The sequence below is a fragment of the Malaclemys terrapin genome, chromosome 8 (genome assembly GCF_027887155.1).
Source record: "Malaclemys terrapin pileata isolate rMalTer1 chromosome 8, rMalTer1.hap1, whole genome shotgun sequence".
In the NCBI taxonomy this organism is placed as follows: Eukaryota; Metazoa; Chordata; order Testudines; family Emydidae; genus Malaclemys; species Malaclemys terrapin.
Window position 1 is genome coordinate 61,220,512 of NC_071512.1, and position 22,511 is coordinate 61,243,022.

Genomic DNA, 22,511 nt, shown 5'->3' on the forward strand with positions numbered 1-22,511 from the left:
AACCCTTTAGGCTAGTTAACAGCACACGGTTTAATTTCTCAGTATTCTGTGCTATTTCCCTGTTGCATGGAAACCTCTAACAGATGTATGTTTGTTTCCTAAAACCCTACAAACAAGCAAAGGAGGAGTTATTACCTCTTAACACTGGCATACAACGTTCCAACAACACATATGTATAAAAGATAGGAAGACTGGTCTAGTGGAGAGAACAATGGAGGGATTCAGGAAACCTGGATTCAATTATTGCTTCCACCAAAGACTTTCAGTGTGACCATGGAAAAGGCACTTAATTTTTGTGTGCCTCAGTTCCTCATCTGTGAAACAGGAAAATGCCTCCCTTACTCATGGGGTCTTTGTGAGGATAAAATCTATTCATGATTGTGAGGGCCTGATAGATACTGTGGTGCTGAGGGCCATAAAGGTACTTAGATTGATTAAAACATTGTAGTTGTTACCTTCAGTTCATTTTGAATCAGCATGGAATTGAATAGAGTCTGGTTCTGTGATCTTTTTTTCTAGTGGATGCATCTACAAAGAAAAATGTCCTTTTTATTTGTATTTAAATATGACAGCAGCCGTTATAATCATTTTTACAAAGGCCCCTGCTGTGAACTTTTTATCTTGGCCGGGAGTATTATGGTTGACACCAACACCTTTATCTACAAACAGTTCCTAAATGAAGTCTATTTTCATATAAAATAGATGTATTGCGGTTACACATTTTCTAATTATTAGTCCATTATAAAAGAGGTGCTGTAGCTGAATAAAGATGCGCCATGCACTTATTCTAGACAGTACATTAATTACTCCAGAAAGTCCTGGGTATGGATCATAAACACATCAGCTGCAGGAAGCCAATTGGCTCAAGCATGGAGCAATAGTAGATTTGACCCAAGGAGCCCCTATAGTCTGAGGATATAAGCATCATCCTGTTCGTGTAACCAAAGGAACAGTTAAGGTTTATTATACTTTTCTAAGGCATGAAGATGACTATTGACCATTTTGGTCCTGATCCTGCAAACACACATATGCTTAACTTTAAGCACATGAGTAATTTCACTGAAGTAAATGAGACTATTTGCATGTTTCAAATTAAGCAACTGCAGAAGATTCGTGGTCACCAAATGCAGACTGCATTATAAATCCTTTTTCCTTTAGAATTCAGGAAGCTCATTTAATTTCTCACGTGGCTGTTTACATACTCAAAAGCTTCCAGTTTCTGTGTGCTGAACATACATTTATGCACAGAACACAAAGATATGGCAGTTTTCTCCCCAGATTTGATTTTTCTCTCCACAATCTGAAATCTATTAAATATGATGTTCAGCAAATTGCATGACAAATCAGAAGGAAACGGAAGTGACACTGAAAAGCTAAAGTTTATAGCAATGCAATCTTGACCCTCCCACCCTGCAAAAGCTGCTATGGCCATTTGGTTACTAGATGTTTTCCTGTTAACCCTTAGTCCCAATTTAGGCTAAGCAAAGAAGCCATGATAGCAGTGTTCTACCAAGAAGAGTAATTTCAGCAGAGACAACTTGACCTCCCTGTCCCCACAGAGCTGAATTATAACAAAACTCCCCAGTGGGCAGTGAAGAACAAAACTGTGTTGCATAGGCAGCTATGTTCCCTTCATCTGGAGGCCTAGGACAGTCTCCCATCATAGACAGCAGCAAATGGGAGTAGGAGGACTCTGATTTGTACAGCTAAATTCCCCTGACAATTTGCCACTAACAGTGAAGACATTGATTCCTTTTAAATTACTTTTTTTATGAAATAATAATGTTTTAAATTGCAAGAATGAAAGACAAGAAGTTTACTCTTCTGGGTGCTTCTTTCAGACCATTAAATTATAATGATGACTGATTGAGTTGCTTGATGTTTTAAAAAGGAAGATTTAATGTTAGAACACTGATTACTTATGTACTTGTAGCATTTTCCTATATTATTTCCTTAATATACTCTTGAATAAGTGCGGTAAAGGATCCTATACTGTAACTTGCTACAACGCTACACCTAATAGAATATCATAAATCAAAGAGCTGCATAACGGTACTGAAGAGCCTGGTATAGTCTATGAAGCAAATAATCCACTTTTTTAAAAGGTATCTATATTTTAGTCTAAAACAGGAGTTTAAATATGTGTTTACTACTTACAGACACTGTAGTCTCATAGAAACTAAGTACACTATATATGTTTTTAAAATTGTACATTTACAAATTGTGTACATCTTACGTTGCATCTATCTAGCAGCTTATATGGTCCAGGCACCGTATTATTTGACTATTTCCAAATCATTAGCATATTTATCTTCAAAATATCCCAATAAGGTAAAGGAGGACTATTCTCCACGTTTTACAGATGAGGAACTGAAAAATAAAGAGACTAAGGGTATATCTACACTACCCACCGGATAGGCGGGCAGTGATCGATCCAGCGGGGGTTGATTTATCGCATCTATTCTAGACACAATAAATCAACCCCCAAGTGCTCTCTCATTGACTCCTGTACTCCACCGCCGTGAGAGGCATAGGCAGAGTCAATGGGGGAGCGGCAGCAGTCGACTCACCACAGTGAAGACACCGCGGTGAGTAGGTCTAAATACGTCGACTTCAGCTACGTTATTCACGTAGCTGAAGTTGCGTTACTTAGATCGATCACCCCTACACCGCTTAGTGTAGACTAAGGCTAAGGGTAAGATTTTTAAAGCAATCTTAGGGATAATTTCCATTAAAAGTTGACTCCATAGGACAGCTTTGAAAATCTCAGCCTAAGTGATTGTCCCAAGCTTGTGCAGTGAGTCTGTGATGTGAACTCCAATCTCTGAGTCTCCATATAGTGCCTTAACCACAAGACCATCATTCCTCATGGTCATTTGTTTTAGTTACCTTTTCTTTATTAGGAAGGGATAGCACCAGGGGGAGAGAAATGTTGCTGTTTGAAATAAAACACACGCACACAGAAAACAATGTTCAAAGACAGTTACAGGACTGATAGAGCACACAAAGCCCATAGTTTGAATCCCTGTCAGAGAGCTTCACCAGAGTCTTCCATGAGGCATTAAGTTTAATGTGGAACTCCTGTTGAGTTGGGGTGTGGGATGTGAAGACAGGGACATCTGCTGGAAAATAGGGATCATGGATTTTAAACTAGAGGAGGACACTGATGTAATCATGCAAGAATCAAAATATTGCCTCTCAAAAGTGCTGCCTCAGAATGGGATGACTGAAATGAGCACAGATATTTTTGCAAAATTATTTGATCCATGACTGAAGGGTTCTATTCTTTCGCCTCTTGCAGACACTGAGCATGTAAAAAAAAGTTCTCATCCTTCTCTCTTCTAACTTTTGCTGTAAAGTATTATTCAAGGAACCAAACTCCTCCCTGGTATAAATCCAGTGACCTTCTTGGTGTTACCTGGGGATGAATTTGACTCAGTATCTTCTTGGGATATCAAAACTCGATACTCAGCTTGTGTAAATTGAAGGCTATGGAGCTATGTCAGTTTAGACTAGCTGAGAATCTGGCCCCAACCAGGCCAGACCAGGTATTGCCACCAGCACAAACTTTACTAGTTCCAGTATTCATAGATAACATAGGGATTCCCCTTTGTCAGTTGAAGAACATTTTGTTTTTAATGTATTGATTTCATATAATTATATAACACTATCATGAAAACCCACTAGGAAACTAAATAATACCCCAGACAGAACAGAATAGAAGTGTCTTCTTGGGCCCATAATGCACTCTTTTGCTTACCGAACACAAATTGCTAATTCGTATGTGATGAGGATAGAGTACACAGAAGAAGCATGGAGCTATCTCAATTATGTAATTAAGATGTGGGCTGCTTTGTGCAGGAACATCTTAAACAGCATGTTCAAGAAAAAGCAAATTACGCCAACTTAAATCCTCACAAGAAAGAAATACTGTAAAGTCACCTTAAGCCATAATTCATGGTATCCTTAACAAAACATGGTATCCTTGACTTCTTGGTCAGGTGGGCTGTGGGTGTTAAAAGTATTCTATAAAAGAGATATGTCTGTAGATAGATAGATAGATAGATAGATAGTTTGTCATATATTGGTGAATAAGAATGTGTAGCCTTACATAATACGTTCAATAAAGTTGGTTTTTATTAACCATAAATGACTGCCTGTGTGCAGTTCTTAACAGTGGGAGCAAAGTGTCCTAGCGAGTTGCACTAGTATGTCTTTTAGAACTGTGGAAAAATAGAATGTAATGACAGACTACATACGGTAACTGCTCACTTAAAGTCGTCCCGATTAACGTTGTTTCATTGCTGATCAATTAGGGAACATGCTCGTTTAATGTTGTGCAATGCTCCCTTATAACGTTGTTTGGCAGCCGCCTGCTTTGTCCACTGCTTGCAGGAAGAGCAGCCCATTGAAGTTAGCTGGTGGGGGCTTGAAACCAGGGTGGACTGGCAGCCCCCCTATCAGCTCCCCGCTCCCTTAAGTTCCCTGTGTGGCAGCCTCCCAGCAGGCTATCAATTGCCTGCAGTTCAGCTGTGCCTCCCTGCACTGCCTTGTGTTGCTCCTGCTAGGGTTACCATCCGTCTGGGTTTCCCCAGACATGTCCGGCTTTTTCAGCTTTAAATGGCCGTCCGGGGTGGGATTTCTAATAAAGTAGAAATGTCTGGGATTTCCCCCTTCCCCTCATGCAGAGTGCAGCACGGCTGATTGGACGGCTGGGCCTGATTGAAAGCCGCTCACAGCCACTGGGGCCTCTAGCAGCCAGAGCCCCTCCCCCCCCCGCAGAGCAGCGCCACAGCGTTTGGCTGCACATGGAGCTCGCCGCTCTCCCTCGGCCTGGTGGGGGGACAGGCAAGGGTCAGGGAATGGGGGGTTAGATTGGTCGGAGGTTCTGGGGGGGCTGTCAGGAGAAGGGGGTGTAGAGAGAGGTTGGGGCAGGCAAGGGACAGGGAGCAGGGAGACTTAGATAGGGGGTAGGGTCCTGGGGGCAGTTAGGGTGAGGGGGGTCTCAGGAGAGGGCAGTCAGGGGACAGGTAGGGGGTAGGGGAATTCTGAGGGGGGCAGGAAGTGGGAGGAGGTGGGGCTGGACCAGGGCTAGGGCGGTACCCCGTGTCCTCTTTTTTGATTGTTGAAATATGGTAACCCTAGCTCCTGCCCTCTGCCTTGGAGCTGCTCCCGGGAGCCTCCTGCTTGCTGTGCAGGGGAGGAGGGAAGAGAGGGGCTAATGTCAGGGTGTCCCTCTTCCCCCCTATTCCTGCCCCCCGCTTACCCCTTCTCCATATACAGCAGGGTAGGGACAGGACAGGTCTCAGGATAGAGAGGACTTGCTGGCCGCAGCTGCTGTCTCAACTTCCTGATTTTTTTTAAAGGAAATGTACTTAGAGTGGGGTCAGCGTACTTAAAAGGGCAATGTGTATCTCTCTTTCTCTCCCACACACAGGATGTGTGTCTCTGTCTCTGTCTGCCATGCTGTCTCCCATCCCTCCATTCGTGCTACCTTGTAGAGTGTGAGGCTACAATAACAACGTGTTAACCCTTGAGGGCTCAGCCAAATGCTAGTTCATCATTTAGCAGTAAGGCATTCCCTGGGAAATATCCCACCCTCTTCCACCCTCTGACTTCACCACCTCAACCAAGCTTCACAATCATCATTGCTGTGTACAATATTCAATTGTTTGTTTAAAACTTATACTGTGTGTATGTGTCTATATATATATATATATATATATATATATATATACACACACACATATATATATAGTTTTTTGTCTGGTGAAAAAAGTTTCCCTTGAACCTAATCCCCCCTATTTACATTAATTCTTACAGGGAAATTGGATTCACTTAACATCATTTCATTTAAAGTCGCATTTTTCAGAAACATAACTACAACATTAAGCGAGGAGTTACTGTATGTTCCCCCCCCTCGCCCCTCTCTCTTTTCAGCTAATAAATCTATCAAGCAGCCTCTACATCCTTGGCTCCCTCCCCATGTAAACATGAAACAACACATTTGGCACTCCTGGCACCAGAGCAGAAAGGAGTGCCACCTCTCACAGGAAGGGAAGAGGAGGAGGAGCAGTGGACCAGGCAATCTGAGGAACTATCACCTGCCCACCCACCAGAAAGTTAATACTCCCAGAGCTTTAAGTTGTTTTAACTCTCCCTCGCATCTACACTGTAGTTGCTACTGTGTAGCCAAAGAGGGACTCAACGAGTGGCAGGGAAAGGAAAAAGGTTTCTCTGCTGGGGGAGTAGAGGTGATCTGGCCCTTTGTTTCCTCTATGGTTAAATGCAAAGAAAACATAGTCCTACTCATATATACTTATATAAATGTGGCATTTCAAAGGACAAATAATATATAATTTAGCAGGAAATATAATTCCCATCACTGCACAAATATTAGAAAATTGTAATGTTTCCAAGCTCAAGTTTCTGCTTCAGTAGCCAGTAATGGAGGAATCCTAATTCCTTCAGATCTAACCAAAAGAGAAAGAGAGTGCAAACAGGAATATTCACAGTCAGATGGGTAAACAAACAACTAATTATCCCTTTTGAAATTAGATGGTCAGAGTGAAGCAACTTATCCATAAGTATTGTGTTAACCCCACTGGCTGCCCAAAGGTCTCCGTGATTTCAATTTCAGATATTATCATTATGTATTTGTATTACACTAGCACCTAGAGGTCCCAGTCACGGATCAGGGCCTCATACGTACCTATACGCATGAAATGAAAATAGCTTGCCCCTCTCCCAGAGAGGTTACAGTTCAAACACTGACCAGTCAGGATCATCTCTAACTAACTTAAATCTGAAAGTGGATTTTTGTACTATTGAGGAAAGAAACATTAAATACAGTGCAATCTTTCCAAAAGATAACCAAAGCATATAACACTAGGGCTCTGGCTTTACTCCCATTTAAGTCTATGGGAATTTTACCATTGACGTCAATAGAGCAGGATCTTAATGTGTTTCAAATTTGGGACAATGGTAAATTGCAATAATTTTGTCCATTGTTATGTTCTTAATAATAAGCAGTCTCAAGAGTCATTTCACACAAAGCAGTAAAGCTCACTTCAACTGAGAGAGTAACACAGGGCCAGGTCTCCAAAGATATTCAAACACCTAAAAATGCACCTAGGCACTACTGGGATTTTCAAAAGTAACTAAGCAAGTTAGGTGCCTAGCTGTCAATGATTTAAAAGCTACTATGTGCATGGTCTGCATCTTTATGCCTCTAAATATCTTTAAAAATCTGGCCCACACTGTCCAATATTAGCAAAATACAAGCCATGAGTTCAACTAGTTATTGCCTAATGAAAGAATACAGAACTATGAGATTTCTTTGCAACATTATAAACAAGGTCCCTCACCAAAGACTCTTATGTAAATTAAGTTGTCATGGGATCAGAAGGAAGATCCTTTCATGGATTGAGAACTGGTTAAAAGACGGGGAACAAAGGGTAGAAATAAATGATAAATTTTCAGGATGGAGAGGGTAACTAGTGGTGTTCCCCAAAGTTCAGTCCTAGGACCAATCCTATTCAACTCATTCATAAACTATCTGGAGAAAGGGGTAAACAGTGAGGTGGCAAAGTTTGCAGACGATACTAAACTGCCCAAGATAGTTAAGACCAAAGCAGACTGTGAAGAACTTCAAAAAGATCTCACAAAACTAAGTGATTGGGCAACAAAATGGCAAATGGAAGTTAACGTGGATAAATGTAAAGTAATGCACATTAGAAAAAAAATAACCCTAATTATACATACAATATGATGGGGGCTAATTTAACTACAACTAATCAGGAAAAAGATCTTGTGGGCGTCGTTGTGGCTAGTTCTCTGAAGACGTCCACACAGTGTGCAGCAGCAGTCAGAAAGCAAACAGGATGTTAGGAATCATTAAAAAAGGGATAGAGAATAAGATGGAGAATATCTTATTGCCCTTATATAAATCCATGGTACGCCCACATCTTGAATACTGCGTACAGATGTGGTCTCCTCATCTCAAAAAAGTTATACTGGCATTAGAAAAGGTTCAGAGAAGGGCAACTAAAATGATTAGGGGTTTGGAAAGGGTCCCATATGAGGAGAGATTAAAGACGCTAGGACTTTTCAGCTTGAAAAAGAGGAGACTAAAGGGGGATATGATACAGGTATATAAAATCATGAGTGGTATGGAGAAAGTGAATAAGAAAAAGTTATATACTTGTTCCCATAATATAAGAACTGGGGGCCACCAAATGAAATTAATGGGCAGCAGATTTAAAACAAATAAAGGACGTTCTTCTTCACACCGCACACAGTCAACCTGTGGAACTCCTTGCCTGAGGAGATTGTGAAGGCTAGGACTATAGCAGCGTTTAAAAGAGAACTAGATAAATTCATGGAGGTTAAGTCCATTAATGGCAATGGATGGGTAAGGAATGGTGTCCCTAGCCTCTGTTTGTCAGAGGCTGGAGATGGATGGAAGGAGAGAGATCATTACCTGTTAGGTTCACTCCCTCTGGGGCACCTAGCATTGGCCACTGTCAGCAGACAGGATACTGGGCTGGATGGACCTTTGGTCTGACCCAATATGGCCATTCTTATGTTCTTATGGATTGGGTCAGAATTCTTTATGGATTGTGAAGAAGGGTAATTAATGAATGAGTAACAAATAGGACACGATACACTCCTAGCATGTACCATACACCATCCAACAATATGGGAATTTTGGCCATGGGACTTCAATGTTTATTTGTTGCTTGAAGGAAAGCAGTGAATCCATGAAGTAAACACTTTCCCAAAACTGAATTTTTGCAGGACTGCAAAAGGGAACCTATGCTTGATACAGTCAAAGGCATGATATTGTGCTTTGTGTAAGCAGGTGTTTGGAGGGGGGTGGGGTATAGACTCTATGCACTCAGAGGGCAAAGAAGAAGTTAATGAGGACCAGGAGAAGCAGGAGATAGCTACCTGAAAGCTCTGCTATAATTTTAGAGCACAGGGTTCTGTGGAAAGGAAAGCTCTCCCTGAGAGCAGCTTTCCTAACTGAAGGACACTAAGTGTGTCTGGGCCAGAAGTAAGAGGCACTTAGGATGGATAAAGCCTGACTGCAGACAGTTGTTTTTACTGGGGCTGGCTGCAGCCAATCATTCTCTTTCATTTGGACAGAGCTACAATAAATCCTGGCTTAGGGGCGGCTGTTATATGAGACTATTGAAATTGACACAGATTTTGTTTGGGGAAAACCACTTACGACCCATGAGGAAAGAAAATGTATCTTACCCATGACCCTAACATAAATTCTTGGTGATGTTTCTAAAAGGGACAGAGGCTGCTTGGGGGGGTGGGGGTGCCTGCCAGAGGAAGTTTTCCACAGGCAAGTTTGGGCAGTCAAAAGACTTTTGTCTAGTGTGTTAAACCTTCTGATTTCAAAAGCATTGAGCATTGGTCTTACCATTGAAACCATCAGGAGTTTTACCATTGACTTTCATGGCAGCAGAGTGTAGGCCAGGGGTAGGCAACCTATGGCACGTGTGCCGAAGGTGGCACGCGAGCTGATTTTCAGTGGCACTCACACTGCCTGGATCCTGGCCACCGGTCCAGGGGGCTCTGCATTTTAATTTAATTTTAAATGAAGCTTCTTAAACATTTTAAAAACCTTATTTACTTTACATACAACAATAGTTTAGTTATATATTATAGATTTAGAGAAAGAGACGTTCTAAAAACGTTAACATGTATTACTGGCACACGAAACCTTAAATTAGAGTGAATAAAAGAAGACTCGGCACACTACTTCTGAAAGGTTGCCGACCCCTGGTGAGGTTCTTACCCACGAAAGCTTATGCTCCCAATACTTCTGTTGGTCTTAAAGGTGCCACAGGACCCAATGTTGCTTTTTACAGATTCAGACTAACACGGCTACCCCTCTGATACTCGACCCCTGGTATAGGCCAATGGGGAGCACTTTTGAAAAGCCCTCCCTCCAGTCACTTTGACCCTGCAGAGTCTCAGCAGTATGTTAGCCTGTAGTTTGACCCACAGGATAGCAGGACATGGTCAGATATCTCAGGAATTCTGATGTCAGTGTCCTTTTTTATTATCCTCTGACCCATAATAGAGGGAGAGTTTCAGAAGAATTAATTATCAGGGGGTAGCCGTGTTAGTCTGTATCCACAAAACCAATGAGGAGTCCGGTGGCACCTTAAAGACTAACAGATTTATTTGGGCATAAGCTTTTGTGGGTAAAAAACCCACAAAATGCATGCCATGCATCTGAAGAAGTGTTTTTTTTTACCCACAAAAGCGTATGACCAAATAAATCTGTTACTCTTTAAGAAGAATTAATGTGGTTAAACTTATCAGACTAGCTAGACTTTGCAAAAGCTTTACGCTGCAAGCTCTAAAATAGCATGGGCTGCCTCCAGGTCCTGATGTCATACCTGATTATATGCTCTTTATAGCTAATATGTTTTCTTTTATAGCGCCTCTTTAATGGACCAATATCCTCCCTTTGTCTTCACTATAAAAGCCAAATCTAAACAGGTTAGGGCCCCTTTAAATTATGACCCAGGAGGTCAGAGAACATGAGTTGATAGGAACTTTGGGTTTTCCATACCAGGTGATCCCATTGTTCTATTAGCCATTGTTCATTGCCTCTAGCTGTGAGCCAGATCTAAACCATCAGGGGACAGCCCTGACAGCTGCAGCCATCATCTGGTTTGTCTGGATTGTAAAGATTTCATTACCTTGATCACATTCTTTGCTTGCATTACTGTGGCTTAAAATATTTAGTGTTTCTATTCCTATAGAGAATTTAACTCCAGAGGATCCCTGGGAGTGCTTAATAGAATGCATCTGTGTGTTTTTATTGTACCTGTGTACCACCAGTGCCAATCACTTTAGCTCCTCCTTATATAATACCTGTCTGGTATATCAAACTTGATTTTCTCTTAATCCCTGCTATTTGTAAAAGAGCTAATTTACCTTTTGCCACCTACATCTTAATATGTAAGGTAGAACCCAAATCACAAACACCTTCATACTCTTTTAGTATTCTTAATCTACGTTCATCCTCTTGTGCTCATTGGTTTTTATGTATTTTAGCTGATGACATGATGCAGTGTCCCCAAATTACAATTTTAGTTATTTTCCTATCTTAGCGGAGGAGGCTGTTGCTCTGTGGATTGTATAGTGTCAAAGGAATCAGTTTCCTGCTTGATCTTTCCTGTATGTTAATATTCCAAATAACGAAGAGATGCTGGAAGTGAATGGGAAGAGTGAGACTTGGTGGTGGCCCAAAATTGTTTCTTCCTGTGTTTTGTGTCTTCCAGATAGGGAAACAGTCCTCAATTGGTAAGTCAGCCTTAGAAAAGTGTGGGCTGGAGAAATCTAATCCACCTAATCTGTCCGGAGTAGATGGAGTTAACAGGTATTTCTCTTGTGCTGAGAGAATTGAGAAAATCCTGAGCAGTTAGGGAAGGATGAATGATCCACTGGGTAGGGTAATAACCTGGGACTGCATTCAAATCCCTGTTCTGCCACAGACTTCCTCTGTGACCTCTAGTGAGTCTCTCTGTGCCTTAGTTCCCAACCTGTAAAACGGGGACATTAACACTTCTCCATCTCGCAGGGGGGTTATGAAGCTCTCACACACTACAGAAATAACGGCTGATTAGGTATCTATGCTAAATAGGAAAATTCACATATTCAACCCAGTGCCTCAGGTCTTAATCTTTACATTGGAAATAATACTTTCCTACCTCATACAGATGTTGGAGAATAAAATCCATTATTGATGTAAGGCTCTTAAATACTACAGTAATGACTATCTAAGCATCTGATAGATAGAACACAGTTAAATTATGGGAAAACTATATGTCCATATTAAAGGGAATGTGTATATTAACCAAAAGCCTTTTTTTGTCATATTTGTCAGTGTCGTGTTGAAACTGAGCCAGCATATACCTTACTATCAGATCTAGAGCCATACAGCATGCTGCAAGTCGGAAAGCCCTATGGATCTGTATTTACACAAATTCCAAGAGGCATAAAAGCATGCCTGATTAAATCTCTATTTAGCTTTCCATGCTCACAAGGGCACCGGGGATGTTGCTTGTAGAAAAGCAATTCTTTATGCCTCGGATGTTTAAGCGATGTGAGAACCTTTTTCTGAAGTTACTGACCCCTTTGCATGGAGTGAAAAGGTTTTGATATCAAATACAGGTGGAGTGGGTCTACTGGATCTCACAGAAATTGCCATCTCAACTCTGTGTATGTACACTAGGCATTGTGAGGCAAATTAAATTATATCCATACTTCAGAGTTTGGAGCTTGGTCCCTAATGTAAAATCCTTCTCACCCTACTCTCTTGTAGAAAAACTTGCAAAGGGCTAGATCCTGACATTTATGCAATGGCCCCGCATAGCATGCAGTATACAGTCATTCTGCCAGAGAAGGTAAACCAACAAAGATTGTGACAGAGGCAATCACAAGCTCTCTCCTCAGGCTTCTCCATGTGAACAGAGCTGGGAAGAGTAATCTGCATGACACCTTAAAATCAGGAAGATTGCTCCTGGTGGTGCACCAGCCTGACTCTGCAGGCTGGTGCAAAGAAGGTGGGGTTATGTCCCTAGATGAGAAAGAGTGGTGAGCAGTTCCTGCCCAAGCATAAGGAGTGCTAATGCAGAGGTCTCTGTGCAGCTGGAGAAGGGCAGAGGAAAATGCTTCATGGCAACTCTCTGTGCACCTGCACAAGGACATTTACAATCTGGCCCACACATTTTAATTAAAACTTCAAATGATATTGGGGTGTTTATAATAGAAATGGCACTCTCTCTCTTGGGAAAAGAGAATGCTAGGAACCTATCCTACAGGGACAGTAGCAGCAGGCCCAGTATTTCATCAGATCAAAAGGCACACTAAACCAATGGCATCAAATGCAAACTTATATGTAGCCAATGTTAGTGTGACAGATATTGCAACTCCATGCAGTATCTTAGGGGATCATTGTATTCAATTTATACATGGGTTATGTAGGATTGTTTCTACTTTATGACAGTAGTGATTACACCTGGGATTGTAAACAACTGCAAAAACGCACCATCTCCTGGGGTGTTTGCATATACTGGTTCAGGCTGGGTTTTCCAGAGACTCAACGAAAGGATTTTTGGCATAAAAAAGGTGAACTTGAACTGGCATAGAGCTTTTATTTTCTGATCCAACAAATGGACAGGCCTTCTGTCCAAAGGAGTGGGGTGGAGGGTGAGGAGAGAGATGTGCAGTTAACCCTGAATCTATAAAGTTGGCACTTAGCTACTATGGGGATGAGCACTATAGAAAATTCCATTGGTAGACAGATGTTTTCACTCATTTGTTTTGTAGGACACCTGTTTTAAAATCAGACTCAGGGAAGTTTTAGCTAGCTGGAAGCTTCTAAAAACTAGATGGGCAATATTCTCCACTGCAGAAGAGCACAGAAATCAAAGAGAACTAATATCCACCTCATTCATAATCAGTCCCAGCCAGGAGTTTTCTGGCCCAGCATGCCTACTGAGTATCACATATCTGTGAAAAGCACACATATACAAACATAAGCATGAGCATATGTAAGAAGACATACCACCAAGTAACAAAACAATTCTGGTCTATTTATTTCCATCCATCTGCTCAACCCATATTAGTTTCTAAACTGAATGCTCAATTTCAACTGAAGGAAGTATTCCTGTCATCTCAAAGTGGGGACTAGATATATAAAGTGTTAGCTCCACACCTCTACTCTGAAGACCCACTCTAAATCCCATTGCAATCAAAGGAAAGGCTCCCTTTAAGTGCAATAGCGGTTGGATCAAGCCCTAAAACAAAAAGCTTTGGTGACCAACAGCTTTCCAAGCATGGCTAAGTACGATCTAGGGGAAGGAAAGTGGTTGGAGCAGGAGGCTCCTGGATTAGAGCCCAGTTCACTCACTGAGTAATTTTAGACAATTCCTTTAACCTTTCTTTATCTCAGCTTTCCATACATAAAATCATGATAACACGTTCCTCACAGCAGCGTTGTGAGGTTTAATTAATTAATGCCTGTAAAGTGCTTTCAGATCATTAGATGAAAGAAGCCATATAAAAATGCAACAGATGATGATGATGATGATGCTGTTCACCCTATTCCCCCAGGAACTGTTTCTTTCTATTTATAGTTCCTGTCTCTGGAGGTTCTGAGTCAAATTCTGGGGCAGGTAAGAAATCTTCTGCACTTCAGATATAATAGAAGTTTCCTTGTAGCTACTAAAATGCTAAACATTCTTCCCAAAGTAATGGAGAGTGAAAATAATGGCAAATGAGTGTTCTCTGGCTTTAGGAAGAGGGCCGAGTGAGCAGAGCACTCTATCAATTGTAATAAGATCATTTTTGCATTGAAGTTTTAAGTGATGGCTGCCCAAAGGATCGCTGGCTTCAATTTCTTCCTGTTGTCCACCCTCTCAAATGTTATTGCACTTACTCCCATTATCCTTGTCCCCTTGTTTCTAATGGTGCCCCAACATATTGTAGATAGACCTTTATTAATTTAAGTTATTTTATTAATAATTATTATTATTATTTGTTTATTTATTTATTTGCTGAGTTGTTCAGTTTGATCATCTGCTTGGGAGATTCTTGTGACTTGGCTCGGGAAACGGACATCATTCTGTACTTTTATAGAGATGTCACCTGCTCTAGAAGTTTCTTGCACAAACTTTCAGTCTGGCTGGTTTCATTTTCAGGTGAGGCAGGTCAAACCCTGTCTCTCTCATTAGGATTCACAGTCAGCCAGAAGTCCTCTACAACAGTGCAGGTCTCAGTGATGTCTCATTTTTCTTTCACCACATTTTCCCCCACTCCAATTACATTTTTTTTAATCTGTTATTTTATGAACAAACAAAAAACAAAACTTTAAAAGATGGCAGTATCAAACAAAATAGTAAAGATCATGTGTTCCATTCTATAATGCCTTTCATCCAAATGGGCTCCAAAGTCCATAACAGATTTACTACTTGATTGAACAGGCTCTAGGTCCAGTTGTCTGCTGGGGTAAATGAGTAAAACTCTACTCAAGTCAGTGGAGTTGTGCCCATTTATACCTGCAGAAAATTTTACCACACAGTTCATATATCACTTAAGCAGAGGGCCAAATTTCTACTGCTTCTTCATGAATAGCATCTCATTATTCTTAGCCAGTCCTCACACTTAATGGACAGCTTTTAGCATGTAGCATAGGTCATGGGCTAGATTCACAAAGGGACCTGTGGATTGGGCCCTGAGGGTGAGATAGATAGAGCCTAGAGGAACTCCTGTCTTCCCCTGATTCATGAATCCACTGGGTCTTAGGCAAGAGACAGCCACCCAGATTCCTAGAGTGAGGCAGGAACATTGGCACATAGGAAACTTTTACTGTGTAAACTTCAGTAACAACTTAGTTTAAGTGCCTACAGAGTTTGGCACCAGCTGAGCAGGGTTTAGGAGCAGTAGTGCCTATATCTGGGACCTTGATGCCTAAAGTGGCAGCTACAACTCTAGCCCCCTGCTTCTATGCCTGGTTGTGCCACTGGTCTGTTTGATGATCTTGAGCAAGTCACTTTAACCTCCTGTGCCTCAGTTTCCCCAACTACAAAACAGTGAAACTTAGTTCGTTTGTAAAGTGCTTTGAGATCGATGGGTGAAAACTACTCTATCAGAGTGAAGTGTTGTTATACAGGTATTTGTAATCTGCAAAGTTTGTTCTACTTTCCAGAATTATTTGTATTCCTTTTCCAGGACTATTGACACTATCTAGCTGGAAGGAGGTGGTTTGTATAAGCCTATAGCTAGTATATGGGTAACGTCCAGATGCTCTTAAATGTTCACATTATAGTTATTAATTTTTTATGGGTCTAAGCACAGGAACTTTATGGCTGACTGAGCAAAGATTCAAATCGCAGCAAGTCAGCTGGACTTAATTGCATCTCAGGATGATGATACACAATGCTTGATTGGAAGTAATAATTATGTCATGTGGATTGGGCAGTCTACAGTGTGTGTGTATATACATATATATTATTCTAGGCTCCTAATCAGTCTTGTTCCTAAAACATGGTCATCTGGGGGAAAAAAATGTATTTTCTGATGTATTTGAACAATTTTGACTTATTAAAGAGACAATCTTTCCTGTAGTGGCAGAAAGGGTGGGATGTAAACTGATAGTGTATCTATAAGTTGGTTCTAAAACTGTTTGTAGTTCAGCAATATTACTAACCATAATATGACGCAGCTAGTAAAAATAACAAACGATTTTATTTAGAAGTACAAATGGAAAGATGTTTACAGTTAATACTTGAAAGCTGACATTTCAGCTCTAATCTTTCTAATAAAAAAATAAGATACAAGGATTTATAGTTTAGGTAAAAAAATGTTCCCCATTGTTTGTGGGGTTTTCTTAATTATAAATTATCGCCCCTTTTTATTTATTTATTTGAAACACTGTAATAATTAAGGGAGATTTTTTCCAAAGACTTTGCCTAATCAAGACAAATCTGTTTACAGAAGTTTATCTGACCTATCAATAATTATATAAATGAAAAGAACCATTTCTGACTCTCAAGTTAATGTGAGGGAAACTGTTAAAATATATGTATTTGGATGGCTCAGAGAGTAGCTAATGAGATACAAAACCTCTCTCTTTTTAAGCCACTGATGGTTCAAATTCATATCCCAGGTCAATAGTGATAAAAGTAATTACCATCCAATGACTGTATGTGAAAAAGTTGGTGGTCTTAGTACATTCCCTAATAGACAGGTCTTCCTCTCATCATATTAACAATGATGCAATTGACACTAACTGGCACCCTTGTTAGAAGTCTCCGCATAGAGTTAAGGAGTAAGATCTGATCCTAGGAAGTGCTGAGCATCTACGTCTCCCAACTGAAAAAAGGATGTACTCTCAGTATTGAGCTTTAAGTGAGCCCTGCAGTTCAGGGTTGAAGCACACTGGTGGAAGGGTTAGCAGAATCTTGGACTGCTGTTGTATCTATTTTGCAGATGAATAGATGTGCAGGTTGCCTGTCCATCCCCTTTCATGACCATAAAATGCATATATAATGTTTTTTCCCCAATATATAATAATCTCGCTAACTTTTTTTTACTAAAGTACTTGAAAACTTTAATTCGAAAATACAAAATGAAAAGAATTATAACTTTTTTCTTATATATACTCAAAAGATCTAGTGACTACTGATCATAATTTGTTAAAAAAAAAAAATTCACTCCCAGCTTGACACCTCAAAAGGTAATACCAGGATTCAGCACCGATTGTATATATTTTATATCGGAGTTTAAAGCTCCTTAAAAACAGAGATTTGCAATGGAAAACTTGGCTAATGTTAAAAATGGAATCACTTTAATATTCCCTTGTTTGAATTTAGAGATGATCTTTACTTGCGGTCAGTCAAGCTCAGTGTAGTGGGTGTAATTATTAAACATAGCTTTGTAAGTGCTGGTTTTAAAGAAAGGGATATAAATTAATACGACTTACAATAGTTATTTTTAATTATGAATAAATATGAACTTAAAATGATTAAATAATAATCTAAATAGTGCTGGATTTAAGACCTTTGTTCACTACAAACAATAAATACTGTAAAAATATGAATGATGTCACAAAATTACTTCTCTCATTAACCAAGTGGGTGGTAAGTCTGGCAATGAAGGTGTTACTGCAAATGTGCAGCATTTTCTAATCACCATTAATGTGACTGCTTCAGCAAAGGTACCTGACTGAAGAGCCATGGGATCTCACCTCATTATAAGAGAAACCACTATGGTTTTAATAATCTTAATTGAGCTAACAGTATATATCACCTGGTCAATTTTCCTTTGAAGATGGAAAAAAAATCTATGGTCTTTGTGAAAAGTGCATTGGTTAAACTCATAAAGCCTCAACATTCCAGTGAATGTCCTTGGTTCTTTCTGATAATAGACTATATGATGCTACTGGGTTTAAGTACAACTCCCCAATCATTTCAGTGGGGGTTCCGCTTAAAATTGATGCCATGATATAACCCAGTGCATGGAGAACAATATCTACCTGGCTCTTTAAATTAATTTCAGGGTTAGAAAACTTTATTACTTACACTATTTTCAATGTCTCTTACAATGTAATGCCCTGATATTCAGAGGGCACCTGGAGCTCAGTGGGAGGCATGCACTTTTGAAAACAAGGCTCTTGATACATTAGCATGCCTCCACATATAGCAAAAATGTATCTTACATCATTTGAACAGTGTGATATAAAACAATAAGACCAGTTCCATAACACTTCACTTCTAGTCTCTCTTAATAGTATTCATTCCAATGAAGTCCTCTGGTACTAGTGTGTAGGCAACACGTAATGTAATAGTGTTCCCAGACATTTAAAAAAAATATATATTAAAATCCAATTCTTATTCCAAATTATACTCTTGGTGATTGATCCTGCCCTCAGTGAAGTCAATAACAAAACTCCTGTCATTTTTAATGGTGCAACACCAGGCCTTTCATGAGGAGCAGACATACTAAATAAGACAATAAGTTCTAAAGGAGGATTGTTGTTGAAAATTTCAAACACAATTCCATGTCAATAGTAAAGTTTGGGATAAGGAAGGTATGAATCTTCAGTCTCATAAAATGAAGTTACCCATGTTGAGAATCACATGGGCTAGCCTTTCTTAACACGATCTTCCTGAAAGCATATTTCAGAAACATCTGTCAAATTGTACTTCTGGTGATTTCACTCCCAAAAAAGTTAACAATGTTTTGAAAAATCAATGTCTATCTCTGATTTTTAGAGAGATTAGTCATTTGGAGGAATAGAAAGAGGGGTACACAAGTTACATATGACAGTTGATAAATATTGAATATTTCCAGAAACTACTATTTAGAAAGTCCCACACCTTTGTTTCCTAAATGCAAACTAAGACATTTATGATAAATTGATAGTATTCTTGATCTTCTCCCAATTTTCCATTTAGATTTGCGAAAACTACTGGTGAAGGAAAACAAGCTTGTATTAGTTTTAGATGGACATTACTTCTTTCCATTTAATTTTAAAAAGTAGATGTTTTCTAGACCGATCAAAGTCAAATAGGAAAACCTGATTTCAAACTAATCCAAATGAAATCAACTATTTTAGTCCCATAAGTCAACATGTATCTCTTGTATTTTGAGAGCAGTGGAAAGTCACTATCATTTATATAAATTAAAAAAAAAAACTTCTCAAACACAGGTTGGCATGAACAACTAGTGGGCTAGTGTAATTAATTCTTCACAATAGAACTCAGACACTTAGTAATTGAAAGAGTAAGGGAGAAATAGACAGTGATTATATTGCTCAAAGATTCTCAAGTTGTTGCGATTGTTAGTTGTACAAATGCTGCCTTTTGCAGTGAGATCTGTAAAATGTTCAGCTGTTTGTTTGCTAGTTAACATTTTCATTCTCAATGCTTCATCATTTCATGAGTGAACACTTGAAATGCAGAAACCGTATTGATAAATGTATGTTGTAGGATTTATCTCTTCTCTGTGCAGGTGGTTATAAGGCTACAGGAAATAACACCAAATATTTCCCCCCTAAACTTATATACAAGATTTAAAGAGACAATAATTCAGGGCAAGATTTGTTTTCACCTCGCACCTCGTCTGTATATGAAACTGTGATATCTCTGAAACAGCAATGCAACAGAGTCTGACTACTGCTTCCTCCACTACAATTTAAACATTTGTACAGTATTTTCAAAGCAAAGCCTCTTCATATCATACCATACAGCTATGCTACCAGATCTAATTTTTTTAATAGGAGTGTACTACACTTCGAAGTTTGAGCATTGACAGCACTACCTAAACTCCAATATCTATACAGCCTGTGATGTTGAAGTTACTCTTTATACTGTTAATGTACATTTATCCACATATGCTTAGTGTGCCACTTACACTGTTTTTAAAAAATAGATATTTTGTTTGTTTAAAAAAAAACGTTCTCTTGTGTAACATTTAAAAGAAGAGTTAGACATGAGAGTTTCTAGCAAATAATATATTATGGTTTCTTCTCTCAGACTTGTGAGCCAGCTAAACAGCTGTGTCCCTAATTAACTGAGGGTGCACAAAAGATTTCTTTTATTATAAGTCTGCCTCAAAGTGGCCTTTATTTGGTGGGGATCTGTGGCAGATATCAATACTATACAGAGAACATTCTTCACTCAGCACATGCATTATATTTTTATACCAGTCATGAATTACCATACTGCACAAATACACTTTCCATATGCTTACTTCTTCTCTAACTGAAATAATTAACATTTTAAACTAATACAGCCTTAAGAAATGCCTCACCCACATTAAATTATATCATGTTACTGTTTTCCCCAGGCCCCCTTTTAGAAGAGTAACAATTTTATGGTGCAATCAACCAAAATGAAATGATATGGAATAGTTTGTGAAGGAGTAATTCAGGGCAGGATGCAATTAAACACTTAATGAAATGTACATGGAAAATGCACATGAATGCAGAAATAAGACACAGTATAGATTGCTGGTAACAAAACCCTTACCTGCTAAAATGCATGATGGTCTGTAAGTGCACAGAGATCAGAAGCCAAGACAGCCCAGACTCCTGTAGTCCACTGTGCTGTGACAATTTACACCCAAATTTCCTCACCTTGCTTTTTACACCATCCTATAGTTCATACCTCTGTTGCCTATGATTGGCTACTATAGCTATGAGGTACACATAGGATTCATGCTGGGAGCAGCCTGCAATCTTTATTAACTCTTTCTGGTCAACCCCGGTGCAGTAGATTTGGCAAGCTTACACAAATTGATACATCCTCATCTTCTGGGGAGAGATAGCAGGTAACAAATCCCCTGGATAATTCTCAAGCAGGCTTTTTCTTTGGGAGGGGTAATGCAAGATGGTGCAGGTCACTTTGTGCTCCTCAAACTGATGCAAAGCAAAGTGACCTCTAAGGTGAGAGACTCCGAGAAAGAGGACTCCAGCCGTCAGAGACTACAAGAGTCTGCCGCCGCCTGGCTGCAAAAGTAACTCACCCACTCCACTCTGGGAACCCCGCCCTCTGCCGGTGAAGGACAGACACTACCAGAGCCCTGTACTTCCCTCCTCCCCCCTCTTCCACCGCCCAAAAGAAAAGCAAAACTTTCAAGAGTTGAGTAGAATTCAAATACAGACTAATGGTCAGCCCTACTTGCTTGTGAAGTGTGTTTATAAAGGAGACAGGAAACTAACTCCCCCTAAAGACACCTCTACCTTAGTGTCTATCACTCACAATGGAAGATTCAAAATCATTTTAAGATCTGGAACAGGATCTGAGCCCAGGATCCATGAAGCTACTGAGGGGAAATGATGATGATCGATGGTAGCTCTGGTGATCTTTGGCAGTGAAGACAATTTAGGAAGGCTATTATACAAACCTAAAGGAAACCAAGCTGGCTATTGCAGGTCTTTCCCCCTAAGGGAGTTAATTTTATTTACGCACTATCACGCCTTTAAAACAAAACAAGACAGGGGGGAGGGGAGAGTGTCAGGCTGTTGAATGAGGCTACAGATCTGAGTCATCTATCCTGATGGTGTGGTGAGCAGCGGGTTTCCTCTGGTTAGAACTGTTGAACGCTGGAAATGAAGCATTAAGGCTAATGGGAATCTTCTCTATTAAGCATGCCTCATGCTTGATGGCTGCAAATGCCCATTTAGACTACATTAATTGCATTGATTTATTTGGTGTTTGTATGCAAAGGATTTTTTTTTATTCCTCCAGTAAGTATGAAAAAGCCACACGGGCCAACCTATGTCAGTTCTTATTTCCGATGCATTCCCACCGTCCATCAACTGAACGTGCTCTAACCAAGTCAGCTTCCCTAATGCTATACCTTAACCCTTGCCCACCCCCCTCCGAGGGCATAGAGGGTGCCATTCACCCTGGGAGATTGCGTATAAATCGCCTTTCCAGAGTGCAAACATTTAACAGATTGTAGGTGATGCACAAATGAAATCCTCTCTCCTCATTTTGCACCTTACCGTTCGGGGGGCGGGGGGTAATTAATAAATAATAATAATAATAATACAATTAATAACAGCAATTAGGCAGAGCCTCTGAAATGCACTTACCTAGACATTCGGCTACATCTGGGGTGGGGAAAAGGATCTGACTGCACTGAAAGTTTCTTTCCTCTGACCCGTTTGGTAGTGGAGGATCCCAGCAGCAGCAGAGGAAGCGCAATTCACTACCCCCTATTGGGATTTGATTAATTACACAAACCCTGGCTGAATGGGTGAGGGAGAACGGTCAGTAATGATGCCCCCGATAGGTTCGCCTGGAGGGAAGACTGAAACGGAAAGTCACACACAGCTGTAGCAAAGTGACGAGGCGTAGGGGTTCCATACTCAGCCCAGAGGAAAGGAGCTGAAAGGGAAATGGACTTTCTCAACTGGATCCGAGGGCTGAGTGGCTTTTTAACTCCTCCCTCCCCAGAAAATC

At 40.1% G+C, this 22,511-nt stretch overlaps 1 protein-coding gene across 5 annotated transcripts in view; it reads right to left on the bottom strand.

Annotated features, from left to right (window-relative positions):
- The window catches only part of BRINP3 (BMP/retinoic acid inducible neural specific 3), a 326,305-nt gene that overhangs the window by 302,040 nt on the left and 1,754 nt on the right, over window positions 1-22,511 (bottom strand). Inside the window, exon 1 of one of the 5 annotated variants that reach the window (XM_054036463.1) lies at window positions 20,571-20,628. The exons of 3 other annotated variants lie outside the window; for them this stretch is intronic. The gene's annotated coding sequence lies outside the window, so the exon portion shown is untranslated. Of the gene's footprint in view, window positions 1-455; window positions 477-20,570; window positions 20,629-22,511 lie in introns of those variants that run through there. One more of the 5 variants, XM_054036462.1, reaches the window with a different exon arrangement.